The 9364-nt window shown below is 43.2% G+C and overlaps 1 long non-coding RNA gene across 1 annotated transcript; it reads right to left on the bottom strand.

Moving 5' to 3' along the window:
• Window positions 1-2664: 2664 nt before the first annotated feature.
• Window positions 2665-9213, bottom strand: LOC147207867 (uncharacterized). The gene is made up of 3 exons (XR_015100415.1): window positions 7987-9213; window positions 4740-4845; window positions 2665-2693 (listed from the first exon to the last, which is right to left on the bottom strand). It is a non-coding gene; the product is annotated as an uncharacterized LOC147207867 (long non-coding RNA).
• Between the last annotated feature and the right edge of the window lie 151 nt (window positions 9214-9364).

Below are 9364 nucleotides of genomic sequence, written 5' to 3' on the forward strand. Positions count from 1 at the left end.
TCATATTGTCTTTTGGCCATATCGCCTTCCTCGTGCTTGACGTGGCGACATATGCTCCATCTTAACAAGTGCTCTTATCACACCAGCAAGTGGAAGACTCTCACTCGCGGCAATTGGCTTTCAGCACGCGGCTTATAAATACAACAGGAAAGCATGACCCTTCATTGAATTAAGCTACAAGTGTGGATATTTGGACCTGACTTTTATAAACATGGAATGCATCCCCCGCAATGAAGGGGGGTTCACTGTACATCATTTTATAATAGAGGTTGAATTTTCAGCCTCGTCACAAATACTGGTGGGAAGCGGTACTGTCCAGCTGGATAAAAAGCATAAACAGCTCTTGCGGGCCCAACAAAAGACACGATGCGGGCATTTCATTGCGCCATTGTGCGATGATGACTGGCGGCCGCTGTGAATGTATTTATTAGTTTGCAATACATGTCTTTTCCTGTTGTCGCCGAGCCCTGCCAGGATAATGTCGCTTTTTGTCCCCCCACGCCACCCGCCCAGTGTGAACGGCGCCTCGGCTGCCAGCTGTCAGGCCCGATACCGTCTCATTTGGATTCCCAGCCCGCTCGCTGAATGCCTAATTAGATTTGCCGTTTTCAATGGGCTGATTGCTCTACAAAGGCGCCGACAGCATGTCGCGCTCACGTTTCACAACTGTAACAATTAATAACCATGCTAATTAGCATTGCGCGGGTGCCGCAATTGATTATGATGCCACTCCATCAACACGTGCGGATTGTTATTAATAAAGTGCTCTTTTCCCGATCCGGAGGACGGTTATTAATTACGTAAATTAGCAGGGTAGCAACGGTAATCGAGCAAAGCGCCAATATTTGATTTAATTTTTAGTGACCGCTCCCACCGGGACGTTGTTATGCACCCGTCCCCCGAGCGAAGAAAAATCACCTCATTAGCAAAAGTTTAATCCACATCATAGTTGTTAAACACGGGCCAGCTTTAAGGTCATATCTGAATGTCACAATCATTCGCTATTGATCGGCTGTAAATGGAATCAATGTCACGTTTGGAGAAAACAATAGCGACTAATGGATGGCCCGAAGAACCAACAACTTTATCGGATAGCAGACGTAACAGTGTGGACTCTTCCACTTTCATAACTCATTATGTCCATAGTGAGAAATGTCAAGACGTGGACAAGCAGCAGCAATAAGCAGCAGCGGCAATTAGGAGAGATGGGATCAAGTCTCATGCGCAAATCTCAATAAAATGTTATGGATTGTGAGCTTTCTGGTCAAATTCCACGATTAATTTATAATGCACTACAACTTCTACAGGTAAGGCTGCCAATCACAATGAATTTGATCAATACGTAATCATGATTAATGTAAGATTTTTTTATTTATTTTTTGCCTTGAGTATCAGTCGCTGGTATCGGCAGCCTCCGCTATTACACGATACCCAAAATGAAGGCCAACATCAGACCGATAGCGCTATCTTTATCAATACACATGAACTAAACCGACTAATTAATTAATTTGTTTTGTTGATTTTTAAAATATTTTTTATATATTTGCAGTGGATTATGCTGATGCTGTTTCTGGAGTTCATGTGAGTCAGCGAACTTCCAATTCAATGCATTAAGTATGATGCTAGTAATGCATATTGGTCAAGCTCTATATTTTGAATTTCTGGAAGGAGTTTAGATCAACTGAAACATTACATGACAGAGCAGGCAGGCATGTTAAGAAAGCTTTACAACACCCAACTGAAACATGAGTATAAACATTTATTCTGCCAATAAGTCTTGCAGATGAAATATTTGATCAGAGAAGACACTTGGATACCCGAAAACACGGCGAGAAATTGCAGGTCACAGTGGCTAAGGTAGTTATTTTTTTGTGTTTAGGTTCGAAGTTTGTATGTATATTTAGAAAAAAAAGAAAACATCTTCCCACTTTCCAACACGGCCTCTTTGCACTTTAACAAATACGCATCACATTTCTATTTTACCACCTGGCACCACGGCAACCGTTTTCATCATCCGGAGTGTGTGATATTTCACACTCATTGTTCACAACACACCGTTTAATATGCACTGCAGCACCCCCCCCCCCCCCCCCACTCTCTCTCTCCTCCCACAAACGACATCCCCAGCCGGCATATGAAATCCTTCCATTCTTGTCTACCAGCAAACAAAAGATGCAGCCAATCATCAGCAAGCCATGGCAGATACAATTTTCTCAGAACAATTTGACCCCGTTAAGAGGAAAATTGCTTTCAATATAGGTGCTTTTCTTTTTGAAAGACAACAACAATAAAAAGATAGAACTGTAATACGTCTGTCAGTTCTCGGAAAGGAGGAGGGCATGCACGGTGGGTGTTTGGCGTTGAGGGTGTGGATGGTGGTGGGGCGGGCGGGTACAAGGTGCTTACTTGTAATATCAGCATCTGCGCCAGACAGTCGCGCCAAATGAATCCCACTTTCCGCATAACAGCCAGGCGTCACATGAAAACGACTGCGGACGACAGCGGTTGTCAGGTGCACGCTCGCCAGAGCTGACGGCAAAATGTCATTTATTACACGTTGCGCCTCGCCTCTTGTCAGCTTCTCTTGACTGTATTGACTTGCAAAGCGCCGCGTGTTGCGGCGGGCGGGTCGCGCCGAAGCGACGCTTCGTGGAATGGCATGATGGGGTGGTGTTTTGTTACCTGCCAATACCCTGTGAACGAGGCGGTCAAACACACAAATACAAAATGAAAACGCTGGCAAGGAGCATGGAGAAGATGCTAGCATTGAACTAACCGCAAAGTCAATGGCCGACCGAAGCTTAAGTCGCAGCTCCTAAATGTCACCCACAAAGCCACGCCCCTTAAAGCCACACACCAACTTCAATGCATGAATACTAGTCTGTGTGTGACTTTTAGCGTAACCCTTTCAGGGACAGCGGTTACTACAGTCGACAGCTTGTTATCGGATTACGGGGTGCAACAAAGGGTTAATTGTAACCAGTTTATATATATGTTGTTTTATTTTTAATATATTCTCTGTTTGCATAAAATACCAAGCAAGAGTACCCATAGAAAAGCCATTCAAGCACGAGGAGAACATTTTAGACAGGTTTGAGTCTATCCCAGCTGACATTGTGAAAAAGGAGGGATGTACCTTGGATCAATCACAGAGCACATAGGGACAAACAGCCATTCACGCTCACATTTACACAGCAGACAATTTAGAGCAGGAGTGTCCAAACGTTTTCTTCTCACTGCCACAATTGGGGGGGAATCAAAGATGAGGAAAGTAAGGTCTATTTTTACATTCATCACCTTTGATTTATTGAACAAGCTGAAAGAAGTGGAAGTCAATAGTTTCTTCCAGCTTTTCTCTTTCCTTTGTCGCCCCTCTGTAATAATGAGTGTTTTAAATGTTACGCCCCTAAGAGCATTCTCATACTCATTAAGTGCCTGCCTGCAATAATGAAGGCGCGTGGTGTGGCGAGCGTGGCTCTTTAGGTTGACTGCGTTCTCGCAGATGAAGTGAACGGCGCTCCGATTGAGGGCCCGGCTGACTGGCGTTATTGCGCGGGCCCGCCCTGCTGTCATGCCTGTCAAAGTCACGCGGGGATCACTTTATCATCATTTGTCTGTGCTGTCTGACGACATCAAGCGGGGGGGGGGGGGGGGACAGCCCTTGGGGAAAGGATTTTTGAGAGGTACGCAAGGATGAGGACACAGCCGTGCTATAGGTACCAAAACAATCTTACAGTTTGGAGAATGAAGTCAGAATAATTTGAGGAAAACTGCTCCAATTCTCAAGACTAAAAGCAAAGATGGTTGCAAGAACAAGGTTCATGGAAAAAAAACATCGATTTGATCATTTGAGGGCATTAAATGAATTCACACGAATAAAGTCGAAAGAAGAAACAAATAAAGAAAAAATAAAACTGTCGACTTACGAGTACAGTCACGGTAATTTCGGGGGATAGGTGGAATTGAAGAATGAAGTCATTGATGAGAAAAGTTCAAATTTCAAGAAGTTGCAATATCACAAGAGAGCATTTTACGGACTGTATCTATAAATACATTAACAATCAGAATTTTTAAAATGCAACTGCATTTTCTTGTGGGATTTCTGTTTTTACCACGGTAGAGGGAATACACTTTTTTCCAGATTTTTTTTGGGGGGGGGGGGGGGGTGTACATTTTGCTGTGCCCTTACCACTTCTTGCTTCCTTCTATTGCCCAAAGAGAAGTCAATCCTCAACTCAACTGATTAATATTTGCTTTCAAAATGACACAACGTGATGTATGAGGGGCTCGCCGTGTATAAACGAACGCTTTCGAGGAGATGAATAGCCTCAGCGGAGGATTGTAAAGTTCAAGCGGCAAATTTGCATATTTATATTACACCTTGCTGATAATAAGCCCGGCCGGGCCAGGACGCAATCATCAATTTGTCATTGTACGATTGTTACATGACAAAAGTAGTTCTTATTAGCTCGCCGCTACCACTGATATGGTTCAATTCCTTGCCACAATGGTTGCGTTAGTGACTTTATATTTAAAAAAACAATTTAGATGATGACAGTGACACTGAACCTGGCATGGGATGATTCATTCCAGACGCCACACACAAAAGAAAACTAAATGTCTGAACGATATAGCGAGTTCAATTTTGGTGAAGTGACAAGACTATATGCACGTTTTTAGACGTGTTTGAGCACACCTAATTCTGTACCAAGCTTTTTTCAGTCAACCATTATACTCACCGACACACAACGGATTTTGAATGTTGATATGTTCCATCTTGAGGAGGACAGAGGACCTGACTTTGACCTGTGTTGTTCGCAGAAGAAGGTTGAAACTTTCGGCCGCCTGTGCACATACAAATCAAATCATCCGTAAGCATTTTTTTTTAAAGGCTATTTTTGTAAGAGCACAGACGATACTGTGTTAGGTTTTGGGTGAATATGCATCTCGCCTAAAGACAAAAGTACACATGCCAGCTGTTATGTCACAATCCTGCTGAGATGATACACCTCTGGACTAAATTCTGAACAGAAAATTTACAAATAAAATCTATCTAGAAACAAACACACACACACACACAAACGCTATGTCCATATTTAAAGCAGTAGGCAGCGTGCATCCGATAAATAACCAAGTGTCAAAGGTGGTAGTCAATAAAGGGCAAACAGGTAGATGTCAAACAAATGCACTTTGCAGCCCTCCCCCCCACACCGCAATGTCTTAACACCACAGGTGCTGGGCTCCAGTCCCCGGGGGTCATACTTAGAGCTGTGATGGGCCATAAAAGCACTTTGCACCTTAAGTGAAAGATACAACTTTCAAATATTTGATACGCATTACGCCCGTATGCAATTTATGCACATCTGGCTTACGATGAGCAACAACATATGCTGGCTGGTGCTTTCAAAAGGCACTTATACTGTATATGTCTAGAGACTGGTCACAGGCCTCTTTGTTGAAAAGGAACTTGACAAATATTTTATAATAAGTAAGCGCATTTTACTCAGTGGTCATTCAAAATGTATGAAAAGGAATATGATACAACAATTATTTATGATTGTAGTCTCGCCAGAGAGCGAGCCCGCAGCTCCACTGCTTTGCATTAACATTCGTAGCTGCTTAAGGATAGTGCTAACTATTTGGGGCACAAGTGATAAAAAGTGAACCGGAGAGGGAGAAAGTACCTTCTCATTTCTTACCAAATGGTGAGTCCACAGCTCTGCTTCAAGGACTATTTACTATGACGTACATAGCGAGTATTTTCAAACTTTCCATTTTTGTTTAGCTCATTCCGAATCATGAACACTACTGATTGGGAATCATTTTGACTCGTGATGGACCAGCAAAGAAGGTACTGTACCTTCCCTGTCAAAAGTCACTTTCAAATGTTCAAGTACTGTCCGAAAGGCAAGAATCATGTTGATTTTTCACCCATCTAAGGAGGTTCCGATGCAGTCTTACTTGGCACGCATTGTCAGAAAAGAGGTGTGTTAAGGTGTTTGACGGACAATGGTTGTACAGGCTGTTTATCATAAATACAGCCTTAGCCCAGAGAGGTCCATCTGCTTTGATTTTATTTAGTGATTCCCCCCAGGGACTCTCGAGCTGGAGCGAGAATAACAATACTCGGGGCCCATCTGCTTAGGCAGAAGCGGCCCGGCTAAATTACGGCACGCTACGAGCGGCGGGCATATGCCGTGGCATAAAGCTACAAGAGGGCATTGTGTGCCAGCTGTTGTGTTGACAAATACTTATCTGGCACTTCTGAAGTCAGCGCTAAGCTAAGCTGCTAGGTGTCGCGCGGGGTGGCGGGAATGGTGTTTTTCTGCATGCATAATACATGCTAATTTAACAGAGGGTATCACTTTGTAAGAGATTGTCTGGGGATTTGGGTCATGAGATCTACATTATTAATCAGAATTTGTGATCAAAACAAGACAATTGTAAAAATACCAAAACAGTGCACTTTTGTTGATTAAAGTATCGAACTTTGAGGACAGACACACACACACAAGCTATCGTGACAAGTTAAATACAGCAAAGTGGTAAACTGAATTATAAGCTGATTGACTAAAAAATGTCCACTTTTGTTACTGGAAATCAGCACTCTTGTCTTTTCCCATGGGAATAACAAGTACGACAGGGTGGATGGTGGACCCTTCCATTGTCCATTCTCCACCGACGTGAGAAACACAGCGAGGAACCCGCACGGCTTAATCTTTTCTTATCCTCCTCAAAGAATAACAATCTCTTCTTATATTGTTCTTGTGCATTTACGAGACGGCGGATGATCCCGCTAAACAGGCTTTGACCCCACTCATCCTATTACAAATGAGCTTGACAAGTACACTTGCTTTTGTTGTTTGTGGCCCGAGTTACACTGCAGTCTCCCCAGCAATCGAAATTCGCAAATTAATTTGGAACAACCTCGCCAGAATCCAGACCCAAAACTAAAAGAAAATCAAATGTGGTGACATGATGAAGTCAGTATTGTATTTCTAGCCATTCGTTCAATAAAACTAGGATGAACACAATCCCTCATGGGCGTCTTCAGAACATAATCGCCAATGTGTATGAGATATTTCGCAAGGATTTACTCAACTATGACTGGACCTAGGCCCGTGGTGCTGAGCGGCCTGTTTTTTGCTACCGGGGGGGGTAGGCAAAAGCACTTTTCTCAAGAAGCTCATGAAAGAAGACAATGGTGCCTTTGACTTCAGCGTCTCGCATACAACAAGAAACGCACGAGCTGGAGAGAATGGCAAAGATTATCATTACATCACACGGGAAGACACGCAGGCCTCAATCGATAAAGGCGAATTCTGAGCTTGCTCTGCGACTCTTACGTTCTGCAGTCAGCAAAAATTTTCTTCCACCCTGGAGGTTACTGAACTCATTCCAACACGTTGACCAACTGGTCATTCATGCTTATTTATTTGGCTGTTTGTCCTCATGACATTGTGCTTTGCGTCATTAATCAATGTGAAATCTTGTGATGGTTAAAAAACAAAATATTAATTTCAAAGAGTGTGCCAAGTCAACTGAAAGTAGATATGTATTCCAGTGTATGCTGTTTTTGTTTTGTTTTTTTTACTTTGTGTTGACCTTGATTTAAAAAAAAAAAGTTTTTGGATTACCTCTCATGTCAGAAGTTAGACGATATATAACAAACACAGCCTGGTGATCATATCATGTGTATTTACTTTGATTTCTGTTGACAATTCTAACTAAAGGAAAAATGAGTCTTGTGTGGCAACATGGCTCAGTGGTAGTGGTTGTTTCACACACACACACGCACCCACACAAAACACAAAGAGACAACGCAGCCCATGTTCTCATGACATCTTGAGGAAAAGAAAACAATGATTAGTTTTCTGCAATTGAAAAGGCAAAAACCTTGATGTAAGAGACATTCAACCCCCCCATCCCCCCCCCAAAAAAAAACTTTAGAAGCTGTTTTGTAAGGAAGTTTAGCAATAAACTCACCTCTAGTGTTAATGGGAGTCCACCTGATAAGCCTGGTCAAAATCCACTCACCAGGAACTTCGTGAGGTACCTGTTGTCCGATACAAGATCTGTATCAAAAACTCTGCTTTTATAAAACAACAGGAGAGAGAGAAAAACTCACCTAACTGCACATTTCTCGCTGAGCCGATGCTAAAAAAAAGTCTCGCACGACAACAGGCCGCGGCCATGTTGCGTCCTTCCAAAACGGCATTTATTTAACGAAACATGTACAGCAACGTGACTGACATCAAATTCCACCTGTTACATTTGGGCACACTAAACAGACTGGACAGAGAAATCACTTAGTTTAAAAAAAAAAAAAAATTAAGAAAAACAAAAAAACCAAACTCATCTGGTTCTATCGATGTCGCCTGAAAGGAAACAGTGGCGGGACTCAGCAGTGCGGTAAAAGCGTCCCTGGAACAGTGCAAACCACCAGAAAAGGAGCCTCGTCTCAAAACAGTTCTGCCAGACACATTTATCTACATCCATTTCAAAAGCACTTCATTTGGGGTTTTTTGGTGGCTTTTTAAAAACATTAATTGAATTACACCGTTTCCTCTTCAATCGCTTCCAAGTTACCAGCCTTGTGCCAGTAGTTGAAAACCTGACAGCATCATCATCATCATCAACCCTGCTTTATTTCCTTAAAAGGGACAAACATGATTAGATTAAAATAAATAATATCAACATTTGATCACATCTCTTGTTGAATTAATCTGCTGTGTGTCACATTTTGGAGAAAGGCGGTGAGTCAGGGCTCGGACTCTCAAAAAGGCCTCGTAAACATAAAGACGCACAGGACAAATACTGTTCATGTTAGAAGCCCACGCCCCGCTGGGGGTGCAGATTTGCATTCTGTAACACACACACACACGCACACACAAACACACACGGAAAAAAATGCATCCCCTGACCAATAAATTAGCTCTCCCTCATAACTTCCACCTTAAGAGGACTCAGAGCCAAAGTGCAGTTTTTCGCAGGGGGGAGAGCGGAACTGGGGTGGGGGTGCATGTGCAGTCAAACGGTTAGAATGGCTACATTGGTTTCTTCAACACTCAAACCGTGACCGGGGTTCCTACAGAACAGGGTCACGAGAGCGCGAGACGCATAGTGCGTACCGCGCCACTTCTCTAATGAGGTGTTATGAAGCACTCCCGCCTTTCCCGGTGGTTAAGACTAGCGGGACTTCTCTTGCTCCCCCCCCCCCCACCCCCCACCCCCCACCCAACCCCTGTGCCCTCGAACCCTCCACAGTTTGCTCCATCTTTTAAATCCTTCTTGAGCCTTGCAAAGGCTCGGCTGAGCGATAAGGAGAATCTATGTAGGATGATATGAAGAACAGAACACTTGA

The sequence above is a fragment of the Hippocampus guttulatus genome, chromosome 3 (assembly GCF_054856545.1).
Source record: "Hippocampus guttulatus isolate MCC_2025c chromosome 3, RoL_Hgut_1.0, whole genome shotgun sequence".
Taxonomy (NCBI): Eukaryota; Metazoa; Chordata; class Actinopteri; order Syngnathiformes; family Syngnathidae; genus Hippocampus; species Hippocampus guttulatus.